Below are 14,120 nucleotides of genomic sequence, written 5' to 3'. Positions count from 1 at the left end.
AGGAGGAAGGAACTCCAGGCCTGACCCCAGGCTCTGGACCTCACCCGAAGAGCTGCATGTGTGTGTGAACAGTCCCCACGACCCGCATCCAGCCCCACTGATGGCAGGATGTCCCCACCGGGCCTCTAGCGCCCAGATGGGGGCAGTGTGGGAACGGAGGACGGACGTTGAGCCGGCCCCTTCCCAGGGACACCGCCACGTGTCACCTCGAGCACACCCGTTCTCCTTCTCGGGCCTGTGCTTCCTGGTTTCCTTCTGTTCAGAAACCCACAGCGGTCTCCGGCTGCCAGAGACTAGGACCCATGCATCCCTGGAGCACAGGAAGCTGTTCATCCCTGGCCAGGGCTGTTCTGCACACGCAGAGCTCACAAGGTCTGGCAAGAATGATGCCCTAGAACCGAGCGCCACCCCGTCCAGCCACCGCAAGAAACCTAGTGGGGAGACAGACCCGGGGGCTAGGGGTGTCCAGCCTGGGTCTCTCCTGCCTCCAGGAAACCCACCACCCTGCCCCTCCACCACACTCGTTCACACACATGCACATCCTCATGCACACACGCATGCCCCTGCACTCACACCACTTGCCACACTCACGTACTCACACTCCCACTCGCACTCACACACATCCACATGGGCACACACTCGTGCACTCATGTTCACACCACGCTCACATACCCAAGCCCACACTCATGCACCTGTACTCACACACACAGACACCCCCCCGTACCCAGGGTACACACTTATGCACTCACGCTCTCACACATTCATGCTTACTCACCTGCTCTCACATCACACACTCATGCACTCTTGTGTACTCACACACCACCCCACACTCCCACAACTCACGTACTTGCACTCACCTCTGCAAACATGCAACTCACGCACTCGTAAAGTGGCACACTCACACACTCAAGGACTCAAACACATACTTGCACTCACGTGCGCTCACACGCACACTCACTTTGCCCACCAGGAACCACCAGTTCCTCAGGAGCGGGCAGAAGCAGGGCCTGGTGGGCAGAAGGGCACAACAGGACGCCCGCCCCGCTTCTCTTCCAGCGCCCCAGCCTACGGGTCTCCCATCCACCCACCCTGCCGCTGCCTCCTTGCTCCCCCAGAGGCATCGTGTTGTGCGCACCCCCCCAGCCCACCTCTCAGAGCCCTCGGAACCAGCCTACCCCTTCCAGCCCAGCTCCTCCCCCTCCTCCACGAGGACGCTCCCCACCCAGCTTGCTTTTGCCTTCACGCTCTCCTTCCAGGAAAATGTTCCCTCTCACGTCCACAAACCCTCTCTCTCCGCCTTCCTGGGCCAAATATAAAAATCCCCCTGCTGACTGCTCCTCCCTGTTCCCGGAGTTGCCCTAGGTCCGTGCATCCCTGCTGTCGGCCGGGGCAGGCCATCTCAACCGCCAAGGCAGTTCTAGAACGAACCCAGTTACACACACACCACAGCACCCCTCAAAGTCCCACAGCCACCAATGAACGGGCATAGGGAATGTGTCTGGAACGGAACTGTTCTACACCTCGCCTGTGGTAAGGATTATGTGACCACTTAGATTTACTTATTTATGAGAGAGAGAAAGTGCGTGTGCGGAAACAGGGGCCGGGGGTGCAGAGGGAGAGAGATGATCTCACGCAGACTGCATGCTGAGCACGGAGCCTGATGCGGGCCTTGATCCCTCCATCCCAGGACTCCAAGATCATGACCAGAGCCAGCTGCCCAACCGACTGGGCCACCCAGGTGTCCCGACATCAGACATGTCTCTCAAACTGCACAACTACCTAGTAGGAAGGGTGAATCCACCACAAATTAAATCTTAACATAAAGGGCGGGGGCGGGGTCCCAGAGGTATGTCCACCCCTTCGTGTCTAGAACATCGCCGTCTGACTTCCCCCAAACCAGCCCCTCCTCCCGCACCCCATTTTCTGCAGGGACACCGCCATCCACCCCAAACAGCTCCTCCCCACAACTAGAAACCTCCGCCGTCAGTGTCCAGCCAGCCACTTATCTGGACCTCCACCTGCACAGATTTCTATTCTCTCCAATCCACGCCTCGCATTCCACGTCCCCACCTGCCCCCCCTCCTCGCTCCACCAACCCCCACACGGGACGCAGGCCGCACTCATTTCTCACAACCTGCCTCACTGGTCTCCCTGCCCGTTCTGCACACACCAGCCCACCTTGGCAGCCTCCCCACAGCAACACCCACTGGCCGCCAGACCTTTGCCCCCGCTGGCCTCAGCCTCTAAGCACTTCTCTCCGGGGTGCGGGCCGGGGGGTGGGGCGCACCCACCTTTCCGGCCCCAGCAAGCAGTCTCCAGCCTTTCTCCAGCATGGGTCCCCACAGCAGAAGGCCGGTACCCCCTACGGGTCCTGCCGAGTAACGGCCACCGGACTGTGCACGCATCAGGGCAGGAGGCTCACACTCACTCTCTGTCTCTGTCTGTCTCTCTCCAGGGCCCCTCTGGGCTGCCGCTGGACTCATGAGCTGCCGGTGCTCAGCAACCCTTCTGGCCTGAACGGAATTTAGCTGAAAACTGACACAAGTACAGGGCCCAGCCCTCTTGGCCCCCGACGCCAGTGCTGTCAGAAAACGTGTGGAAGCACTGCTCTGCCTCCCCTGAACTCACCCAAACCAGAAGGGCGCGGCACACGGTGGTCCCTGGACCGCTAACAGCCCCCAGGAGTGAGTGCCTAGAAACTTCCACGGCAATTTCGCAATGCCGAGCCATGTTTACTGCGCTTTGCAAACACACTGGGACAAAATAAAACCTGGTCGTTTGCCATAAGGAGTCTGGGAAGCACTGACCCCTGACCCTACCCACGCCAAACTCCTGCCTCTTCCTGCTGAAATCCTGCTCATCCTCAAAGCACCCCCCGACACTCCTCCTCCAAGAAGCCTTCAGTTTCCACCCAGAGCTCCTAGTCCAAACCACGCTGAGGGCCCTGAGGTGGGATCTGCACCTTACTATAAGGTCCCCCAGTTCAGGGACCCAGGAGCCGTTCACTTCAATATTCCCCATGCCGTGCCTGCCGAGGTCAGCCCATCAAGAGGTGTTCAATGAGGAGTAAAAAAACCAGATCCCGCTGCGATTCCAGAGTGGGCTCTTCCTCAGGGGCAGGGTGTGGAAGGGCACTGACCCTCAGGGTACACAGGGATTTTTCCAGGTTTGGACCAAGTGTAGTCCTTTTGCCCCAGCCCAGGTAGGATATGAGGACATAAAAAAACAAAAAACAAAAACCCCACAAGTCTAGGGCTCTCAGGACAAGAGGACAGTCACTATTCTACAATACCCCGAAATGTAAATATGGGCGAAAAACACTAGGCTCTCTCATGACCTTCTCTACATGCACCCACTGAAAATAAATCACTTCCAAGTATGAAGAATAAAAAGACATTTTCAGGGTCATTTCCAACTTAAAATACTCTGCGGGCCCCTGACCTCAAAGCAAGAGGTCAAGGGCTCGGGAGCCTAGAACCACACAAGGAACAATATGCTTGCGGACAGACCAGCGGGTACCCATTCGGCTTTGTAAAAAGTGTGGGCAGAAGCCCCCCTCTCACGTCCTGTGCCCAGGGTACTGGCCCTGCCTCAGGGTCCCCCGACTTCACCCGTCCCAGAGGAGCCACTCTTGAAGATGTGGGCCCTTGAACTCCCCACACCACTCTCTCCCTTCCACTGGCTCCAAGTTCCTGGCCGTTACTCGGCAGGAATGTTCGAACTATTTCCAGACGCCACTGTCAGATCAAGACAGCGCTCTATCTAAATATTCCTGTCTAATTTTGCACACAGCTCTTGTTTCAAATGACAAAGATAATGACTCAGTGTCCGCAGCTCTTGGCGGAATATTATCCTGCCAAGTTTGGACTTCTCTAAACTTCTTTTTGAGAAAGGAGAAGTGACCTCTCTGTCCGGATGCTTTTCCACTGGCAACAAAGGGAATGCAAAAGACTGCCTACCTAACCAAGGAATGTAATGGGAAAACCCAGGTACACACCTGGGTGAACAAGATAGGGAAATTCATGGGAGGGAGAGGCTTAAGATAGCCTTCCCTGCTCTATGCCACAATCACTGTTTCTCAGCTATTCGCATTCCCCATCGATTTGGTATTTAGAACTTTGGGAAATAAACTCCAGGTTATATTTAGGGCAACATCTAGACTCAGACGTAAAGCATCTTTCTCTGCATCTTTGACACCGATGCTTCCATCGACCACAGAGGCCCTTTACAAATGATACAGGTATCCGTGCTGCACGCTCTCATGGAGGGGCACACAGCACGTGTAAACATCCCCACACGTCAGCTTGAAATGCAGTCACTTACTCTGCACACCCAGGGTCAGCCCCTGCCCACATCACAAGACACAGGGAGATGACTAAGGCATCACCTTGTGGATAACGGAGTTGGCCTTTCTGCCAGGGTTCAGAAGCCTGAGATTGTTTGATCACTGTTTAAAAACTGTCCGTGGTTATTTCACATGCCTATCCCCCAGCCTCTTGCAAAGTCTCCAAAGACAGATACCACCAGCCTTCTCCTTTTGTACTCTGGACCCAGCCAATCACTGCCCTGCATCCGGCAGGCAAAGTGGATGCCCATGAGTTTCTACCTCCTATCGCTCTCCTGTCCCTCCAGGTGCACAGGTGGGGTCCCCTTGGAAGCCCATCTATACGGCTTCTATCCCTGGTTTAGGGCAGGGGGCACAGCACTACCCTTTGCCAAATCTCTTAACTACTCACAGGCAGGTCCCAGCACACCTCTCTGGCAGCACTAAAAGACTCTTAAGAGTCTTAGCTCAATGGTTCTCAACCAAGGGCGATTTTGACATTTAAGAGACATTTGGCAACGTCTGGAGAAATTTTTGGTTGTCACACTAGTGTGTGTGTTGGGGTGGGGAGCTGCTTCCAGGCTCTAGTGGACAAAGCTCAGGTCACCCTCCCACAGCAAAGAACTGTCCAGCCCAAATGTCGAGTCTGAAGACTGGAAAGCCCTGTCTCAGGCGACACACAGCGATGTGCTCAGACCACCTAGGTCACTTTTTCTCTGAGGTGCACAAGGTCAGGCCAAAAATTGTAATAACCCTTGCCTGCATTGTTTGCAAGGCTGAACAAAATACCCAGAGCCATCGCCAGAGTCTTAAGGATTCTGCTCCTGTGAACTAAGAGCACCCCCTTGTCTCTTCTCAGAAGGGCCTTCCTGGAAGGATGACCAGTCCATCCACAACAGGACAGCGGGCAGGCTGGTATCACGCATACTCTCGGCTCACTTAAGCTTGGCAGGCCCGGCTCTTGGGTCTTGTGTCACGCACACCCAATGCCCCAGGAAGCAGGACATGTGTTCCAATGGGCTGTGCCGGGCCAGTCGAGAGCCTCTCGCCCTTCAGGAGACTGCCACTTCTCAGCCACGTGGAGAGCCCCAGCACCCAGGCCTGACCTGGCAGCATTCCTGTCCCCGAGGCAGACGGGCACACTGCGTGTGGCGGGGGCGCTGGGGCTAGGGATAGGCAGCAGCTCAGGCAATTTAGCCCAAAGGCCCAGAAAAAGCGAACGGAGAAAAGGACCAAGAAGGGCCCCCTTTCCCAAGGACACCCCGAGCCCTCGTGAAACCCGACAGCGGGGCAGGAGCACGGGAGCGAAGACCCTGAGGCAGCCGAGCCAGGGAGGCGACCGGGCAAGGGCTCCGAGGAGGCAGGCGCGGCGGGCGGACGGGCGGAAAGGCCACGGGAAGCCGCCACGGTGAAGCGGGACCCGGGAAGGGCGCGCGCGAGTGGAAGGCGAGGCCCGCTGTGGCCCCGGAGCGCGCGGCGGCCAAGCGTCGCAGCCTTACCCCGCGGCAAGAAGCGGAGCTCCGCGGTCACCTTCGAACCGCCTGCGCGCGCACGCCAGCCGCAGCGCCGGCGCCGCACGCGCCCCGGATCTGTTTACCTACTCGCCCGCGCCGGGGCTCCCGGCGTCCGCAGCCCCGCCCCGCGGGCGCTCCCATTGGCCGCACCGCCTTGGCAGGCCACACGCTGCGCGGCGCGGGGCAGCGTGCTCGGCCCGTGCGCTCGCGCCGTGGCCAATGGGGACCGAGGGCGGAGCGAGGGGAGCCAATGGAAGGCCGTCCAGCGCTCGCGGGCAGGGAGAGCCCCTCCCGCCGTACCCTCCGCGCTGCCCTTCGCCCTAGTTGGGAAACCGCGATTGCGGGCCGCGCGGAGGCGGGTTCTCGGGGCCGGGGCCAGGGCTGCGGGGCGTGGGCCCTGGGACCGACCCTCCGCCAGCTCTCCGCTACGGCCCGAGCTCACGGCGCCTCTCCCGCCCTGCCCTCTAGCTATTAGTATGTCTTGCAGTGGGTGTGTGCATACCCCGCCCCCAATAACCCAAGACGCCAGCGCTTGGGGCGTTCGGGTGAGAAGCACGACGCCCCAGTAGTCCTACGACGATCTCCAGAATTCGTCCGCATGACACAGAGAGAGACGGCACATAGTTTTTTCCACCAGCATGCAAACCCAGTGAGCTACCTCTCACCGTTCACCCCATCCCCGGCTCTCTGCTTCCGCTTCCAGCACGGTTCGCGGAGGCATTACCTGTATTCATTTTCTCTGCTTCCTTCTCTCCCATTCTGCCTGAACCCATCCGGTCAGCCCTCCCCCCGCCCGCCCCCAGAACGGTGCACCTGGGACCTCCATGCTGCCAGAACCAAGCAGGACTCATCTAAACGGCCCCTGGCAGGTGACACAGTGGGCCACGCCCTGGTGGTTGCCCTGGGTGTAACTAACATCCTGGTCCAAGTTAATACGAGCTTGATTTCGATAATACACAGTAACTTTGTTCCTCTATAGCTCCATTCTCAAACCCTCCCATGTTGGTATTGTCCTACAATTACAGCTTTATACGTTACCCACCCCCACAGATGATTTATTAGTGCTTTATGCAATTAAATCAGGCGAAGAAATAAGAGTTACACACGAAAAATACACTTGTGCTCCGTATTATATTTACCTATAAGGTTTCCTTTAGCAGGGTTCCATGTTTCTTCATGCAGATTTGATTTACTGTCCCTTCATTTCAGCCTAAAGGATTCCATTTATTTATTTATTTATTTTTACAGGGCAGATGTGCCCCAGTCATGAATGCCCTTGGTGCTTGCTCATCTGGCAAAGTCTTTTTTTTTTTTTTTAAGATTTTTATTTATTTATTTGACAGAGAGATCACGCAGAGGCAGAGAGGCAGGCAGGGTGAGGGTGGGGGAAGCAGGCTACCTGCTGAGCAGAGAGCCCAATGGGGGGCTGGATCCCAGGCTTCTGAGACCAGGACCTGAGGGGAAGGCAGAGAGGCTTAACCTACTGAGCCACCCAGACACCCCCATCTGGCGAAGTCAATCTGTCCTTCATTTTTGAAGGATAGTTTTACTGGATATAAAATGTTTAGTTGAAAGGGTTTCTTTCCTCCAGTGCTTTAAACAGATCATGCCATAGCTGCGTGGGGCTCCCTGCTCTGTGGGGATTCTGCTTCTCCCTCTCACATGCCCCTTGCTTGTGTTCCTCCCCCATCAAATAAAATAAGTGCAATTTTAAAAAGAGATTTATTTATTTGAGAGGGAGAGAGAGAGAGAGCAGTGCCAGTGGACATGGAGGGGCACAGGGAGAGGGAGAAGGAGAAACAGATTCCCTGCTGCGGGCAAAGCCTGAAGCAGGGCTCTTTCTCACGACCCCGAGACCATGATCTAAGCCCAAATCAAGAATCGGAGGCTTAAGCAACTGAGCCACCCAGATGCCGCTCAATGTTTCTTTATATATATATATATAGGCAAAGACACACACGCACTCATATTCTATTGCAGTCATATTATACGCTCTTATTTTTTTATTGAACATCATAGCCTGAAACTTTGTACACAGAGAAGCATCCTCACTCTTTTTTCAGTATTACGTTATATGGACAAGCCATAATTTCTTTAACTAACCTCCCACTGATGGACATGCAGACTGTCTCTACTCTCACTACTTCAAAGAGCGCTGCAGTGAATAACCCAGTTTTTGAAACGTGATGAGCTTGGACCTCAGTGAGGCTGGGTTGGTGGGCAGAGCCCAGGAGTGCCCTCACTGTGCTCAGAGGCCTGACAGGCATGACGTGCTGACTCCAAGATTCACCACACAACCACCCCCTCCAAACAGCCAGTGGTGAGAACAGATCATTTCCTGAGCACCAGCGATGGACCACCACACGCCACCATCTGAGGAGGTCACCAGACTTGGGAAAATCCAACCCAGTCCTGCTAAGAGAATCAATTCAAGGAATCCCCAAGCTTGTTCAATGAAGGGAAGAATAATGACTATAATTAACCAAGTGCACAATTGGAAGGAATTAAGCACATTACAGAAGTGGTTCAGCAGCGTGCGACTGGAGACAGCCCAACCCCGCCCACGAATCACGCCTGCCCTTGCTTGCAACACGCTTCTCAATGGTGTATTATTTCTCTTTTTCACATTAATTTTCTGTCAACGTACTGCCGCATATGGACATTAGCCACAGAAGCCAAATTGTTGGTTTGGCTTTTTTTCTGTTTTTAAACTGAGATGAAATTGATATGGAGTAAAAGGTGCAGATCTTGAGCTATGTTCCCGTTCATATAAATGAACGCAGAACAATTTCTTTCCCTCTAGAATGTTCCTCCATGCCCTCTTCCCAGTCACCCCCCACCTTGCCCCAGGCAACTGTTCTAAGACCATGTTATTAAGGAAAAACTGCTAATTCTACAACAGGGATGGGGAAGTAGCAAAATGTGAATCAAAAAAGGGTGGGTAATTCATTCTCCTGTCCTTAAATTCTTGAGTTAGTGTGGGAAGCCATCCTGGTTGCTGAGTATGTATCTGACTTTGTTCTCCCTCAGCCACTGGATACTTACTTAAAACTTTGGGGGGGGGGCTTCAGTTGATTAAGAATCTGCCTTCAGCTCAGGTCATGATCTTGGGGTCCTGGGAATCGAGCCTCACCTTGGTCTCCCTGCTTAGCGGGGAGTCTGTTTCTCCCTCTGTCCCTCCCCCGGCCCCACTCAGGCTATCCATCTCTTTCTCTCTCTCTCTTTCATTCTCTCTCAAATAAATAAATTAAATATTTAAAACAAATTTTAATTTTACCTCTATTTAATTTTTAAATTAATTTTACCTCTATTTATTTAATTAATTAATTAATATCTATTTAATTTTACCTCTATTTAATTTCTATTTAAATTTTAATTCACCTCTATTTAGAGTAATTTCTAGCTTTGGGCCCCCAGTTCATAGATTAGAGAAGCAGCAACATGCTGGAAACTGGAAGCTGTGAACAGAGCCAAACCGTGTGTCCGTGACCCGCACCCCGTCCCTCTGAGACATACAGAACCAGGGTGAAGACAGCAGGGTGTGAAGGGGGAGTTCAGGAAGGAGAAAAGCCATGTGCCCAAGGCGAGGAAGAGGCCTACAAGGAAAAGAACTACAGCCTGGAGGTGAGTTCAGTCCAAGGGCACACGCAAGACTCCACTTTGCCAGTGACCGAGGAGGTTGAAGGTCAACGTGAACTTTCAGTAAAGAGAAGAGAGAGCCTGACTCCCTCAGGGGAAATAAGCAATCCCTGCTGGAGAGCTGGGAACCTTCCAGAGGGAGGGCAGAATGTCCCACTGGTGATTGAACTTGGGGTTTTGTTTTCTTTTTCTGTGCTGGTGCAAGAGATGATCTCAGTCACCTTAGTCGTGGCAAAGCATTTCACCCCGAGAACCCCAGGGATGTGTGCGGCGGGGAAAGGGTGTGCAGGGAGGCAGTGGTAGAAGCAAGAGCAGGTAACGGTGGGTGTTTCAGCTGACACGGAAAAACTCGCTGCCTCCCAGTGCTATGGACCCCAAGGAAGAATAAAGGTCAGGAGTTCTGCCTCCATGGGGAAACCATGTCCAAGGCACCTCTTACCCAGAGTCCCCGGGGCAGCGGGTGCCTGGGTGGGAGTGGGGAGCTATGAATTTAACAGGAGAGCAGAGCTCTGAGATCTTGGCTCTGGACCACAGGGAAGGGGTACTGTTGGCCAAGCTCGGAGTGACAGCGGGGCAACTGTCCTTCCTGAGGGGGTCACAGGGACCTGGGACTCACATGACTGCCAGACTAGAGACCAGTGGTCCCCACTTGCCTCTGAGGGTCAGACTGACTGTGGCCCCTACTACAAGCTGCGTAAGCCTCTGGGTTCGAAAGACGGACTAAACTTGCTGCTAATCAGGCAAATGGGAATGAAGCTGGTTCTTCAGTGGGGAAAATACAAGGCAGGATTGCCCCACGCTCTGACTTTGTGGGGCTATTCAGGCTTCACCTGACCCCGAGATCTCTCTGTACTGAGCTAACACTTCCTGCCTCAACAGCAACTTCTAGAACTCGTGCTCCAACTAACCTGGGCGGCCAGGCCCATTGGTTTTCTGCCTCTGGGGCTTTATTCTTACTGCTCCCCTGGCCTCCCACGCTCTCCCTTCACACCCGTAAACCTTACACTCCCACTCACTCCTAAGACCTAATTCCAATGTTACTGGCTACGTGATGCGTCTCTGACCCCTCAGCCCCATACAGCCGGTCTCCTTTAACTGTTACAGGGCTGCCTTTTAGTACGTGTGTGCCTCTTTCTCCCATTACATCCAATAGTGTATTGTAGTTAGGAGCAAACTAGTCTTTTTATATCTAATACATTGTAAACTGTATGTTTTGATATTTCCCATCGTGCCTTTTACCTAGGAAGTAACCCTCCTGTTTAAAAACAGTTGTGGGACGCCTGGGTGGCTGCGTCAGTTAAGTGTCGGACTCAATTTTGGCTCGGGTCATGATCTCAAGGTCGTGAGATGGAGCCCCGCGTGGGGCTCCATGCTCAGCACGGAGTCTGCTTCTCTCCCTCTGCCCACCCCCTGCTCGTGGGGCCCGCTCTCCCTCTCTCTCAAATAAACAAATAAAGTCCTTTAAAAATCGCCGTCAAGGTGCGGTAGGCGTTGGGAGTGTCTCTCCAACACCTCTTGCACTCCCCCTCGCTGTGTAGTCACCACCAGCGCAAGAGGCCTTGGCGTCACCAGTTCCAGGCGTGGTTCCCCATGCTTAAGCCCATCTCAAACCACTTGCCGCAGTGATGTTTTTTGGAGGCTGAGCCGATCCGCACGTGGATGGCATGCCCAGAGCGCTTGGCCCTGGGTGGTCCAACCAGAATAAATTTCAGGACTTGTGCTCAGGGGCTCCTGGAAGCGAGAGGCCCCACGGTCCCCAGACTCGTTGTCAAGAAATTCCAACTAAGTTGTCGAGTTCCTGCAGAGCCGCTGTTTACCAGCATCGGGGACCAGGAAGAAAGCCCGCCTAGAAGGGAATCCAGCTCACGAAGGAGGACAGGGCAGAGAGAATCCGAGAGACAGAGTGGAGCCCTGGTTAAAACCTACTGGAAGCTTCCCCTTAACAGTTACCTTTGGAGCTGTGTGAAACAATAAACTCTCTCCATGGTTTCTCCTACTTGCCCCCCAAGCATCATCCTGACTAGTGTACAGTGCCGTGGTGAGTACTGTGGGCTCGCACATGGGCAAATCCCCCCCACACCTCTTTTGGTAACAATAAGACATGGAACTGATGACTTCTAGTAATTTCCTGTGTTAAAATTGATTTGGGGGCACCTGGGTCGTGCAGTCTGTTGGGCGGATGCCCGACTCTTGGTTTCCGTTCGGGTCATGATCTCAGGGTCGTGAGATCAGGCCGTGTAATACGCTCTATGCTCAGTGAGGGGTCTCCTTGAGATTCTCCCTCTCCCTCTGCCCCTCTGCGTGCACACACGCACACTCTCTCTCTCAGATAAATAAATAACATCTTTTTAAAAAAATGATTATGCAATTTTAACCTGAATTCTTTTTTTTTTTCTTTTTTACAGAGAGAGAGAGAGAGAGAGATTACAAGTAGGCAGAGCAGCAGCCAGAGAGGGGAGGAAGCAGGCTCCCTGCCAAGCAGAGAGCCCGATACGGGGCTCGATCCCAGGACCCTGAGATCATGACCTGAGCTGAAGGCAGAGGCTTAACCCACTGAGCCACCCAGGCGCCCCTTAACCTGAATTCTTAAGACTATCCCAGACTCTAGCAACTGTTAACAAATTATAAAATTTTTTTCCATTAAAAAAATTAATATAGGGACGCCTGAGTGGCTCAGTTGGTTAAGCTTCTGCCTTTGGCTCAGGTCGTGATCCCAGGGTGCTGGGATCTAGTCCCATATCAGGCTCCCTGCTCATCGGGGAGCCTGCTTCTCCCTCTGCTGCCACTCCCCCCTGCTTATGCTCTCTCTCTCTCTCTCTCCCTCTCTCTGACAAATAAACTCCTTAAAAAATTAATATATTGTTTGTGACCCTTTTTAGTACTTAAAAGTAATCAAATCAGCTTGGGTTTTAAAGTTTATTTACTTATCTTTAGTCATGTCTACACCCGCTGTGGGACTTGAAACCTCTTCTACTGAGCCAGCCAGGTGCACCCCAAAGTCAGCTTCTACCTTAATGTGAAGTTTATACTTTTTCAACATTTTCTTCAAAAGGTGAAATGGGGTTCTAATACTTGAGAGGCGATACTACATTTTTCTGGACTAATCCCATGCCTTGACGCTATTTACAACTTTAAGATTTTCCCAACCTGCTTGTTCACTTGCTTTCTTGGCGCGCGTCCCTGGGTGTCTTCTCCAGGGGCCGAGCTCCTCATGAGCTGGGACCCTGTCTTGCATCTCCAGTCTCTTTCGTAACCCCCTGCTGTCGGGAGCCCCAGCGCTGGTGCTAGGTGGATGGACCGTGGAAATTTCCACAGCAGCTGCTCGGCCCCGGCTCCCCCCACCTGGGACCTGGCCTGCGAGTCCTACCAGCCCAAGGACACTGAGTCTGGCACTGGTCAGGCCCTCAGTCTATTTATGACTTTTTATCTCAGGGTTTGTGCCTTGGTACTTTGCACTCAGGAAACCTCCCCCTCTCCACACCAGTCAACACGTACGCTTATCTGGAAGAGAGGAGAACAGCAGGTCTGATAAACTCTCTCCCTCCGTGGCCGCCTGCATGGCCCCAACATCTCCAGGCTTTCAGCTGGGGGCCTAAATCCTTTGATTGAAATGAAGGACGTTTGGGGCACCCGGGTGGCTCCGTGGGTTAAAGCCTCTGCCTTCGGCTCAGGTCATGATCCCAGGGTCCTGGGATCAAGCCCCGCTTCGGGCTTTCTGCTCCGCGGGGAGGCTGCTTCCTCCTCTCTCTCTGCCTGCCTCTCTGCCTACTTGTGATTTCTCTCTGTCAAATAAATAAAATATTAAAAAAAAAAAAAAAGAAATGAAGGACATTTCTTACATTCAGACCAGATAGCTTTATGACCCTAATGAACTCACTCCTGGATCTGTTTCTTAAGTGCTTCTCTTCACTGGGGAACATTTATCTCTCTGGGGCGGTGGGGGGACGGAACCTCTTCCTTACTCGCACCATCCATACCCCTGAGCTCTGAGCGTCGACCCCTCAAGGGATCTGTGGGAGCCACTCGGGGAAGAGCTGAGTCCAGGAGCGCCCGGGAGCTCCCGGGGCCGGAGGAGCTGGCCCCTTCCTACCCCAGCTCTCTCCTCCCAGACATGGAGTGAGAACAAGGGGCCGGGAGCCAGAGAACCCGAGAACAGAGCAAAGCTCTGCCATGGCACCAGGTCCCTTAGCTACATGGCAGACCCTCTCGGGCCTCAGTGTTCTGAGGCGCCAAATACCTGACTACCTACCTAATCCTTCGTTTTACATTATGATATTACGATTTTTTTTTAGCAATGGCTGGGTTGATGGCGTAACTCAGATGTCAGCCAGCCTCCCTAAATAAAATGGATTCACACGTCCCCCCTACATCCCGTGGGACTCCAAATCCTCCCCAAAAGTTTGGCCAGGGCAGAAGGTAGAAGAAGGCTCCCATCCACGTGGTCACCTCTGGCCCTGAGCTCTGGCAGCCACCAAGTCCCATCTAAATCTGTGGGCCGTCCTGCTATCGGCAGGCTGTCCCCGTCCAGAGCCGGCCAAGCCCTTTAGGGGAATGGAGGATCTATCTGACGGCTGCACCATTAGACACCTCTGCTCCCCAGGATTCTCCGGCCATCCCTTCCTCTGACGGCTTCTACCAGCTGT

The 14,120-nt window shown here is 53.7% G+C and overlaps 1 protein-coding gene across 1 annotated transcript in view; it reads right to left on the bottom strand.

Annotated features, from left to right (window-relative positions):
- The window catches only part of COQ8A (coenzyme Q8A), a 36,371-nt gene extending 30,405 nt beyond the window's left edge, over positions 1-5,966 (bottom strand). Inside the window, exon 1 of the mRNA XM_045982164.1 lies at positions 5,824-5,966. The gene's annotated coding sequence lies outside the window, so the exon portion shown is untranslated. The remainder of the gene's footprint in view (positions 1-5,823) is intronic.
- Between the last annotated feature and the right edge of the window lie 8,154 nt (positions 5,967-14,120).

This window comes from Meles meles, chromosome 17, assembly GCF_922984935.1.
Source record: "Meles meles chromosome 17, mMelMel3.1 paternal haplotype, whole genome shotgun sequence".
Lineage (NCBI taxonomy): Eukaryota > Metazoa > Chordata > Mammalia > Carnivora > Mustelidae > Meles > Meles meles.
Note: the sequence above shows the minus strand (reverse complement) of the source record. Positions and strands in the feature narration are given on the sequence as shown.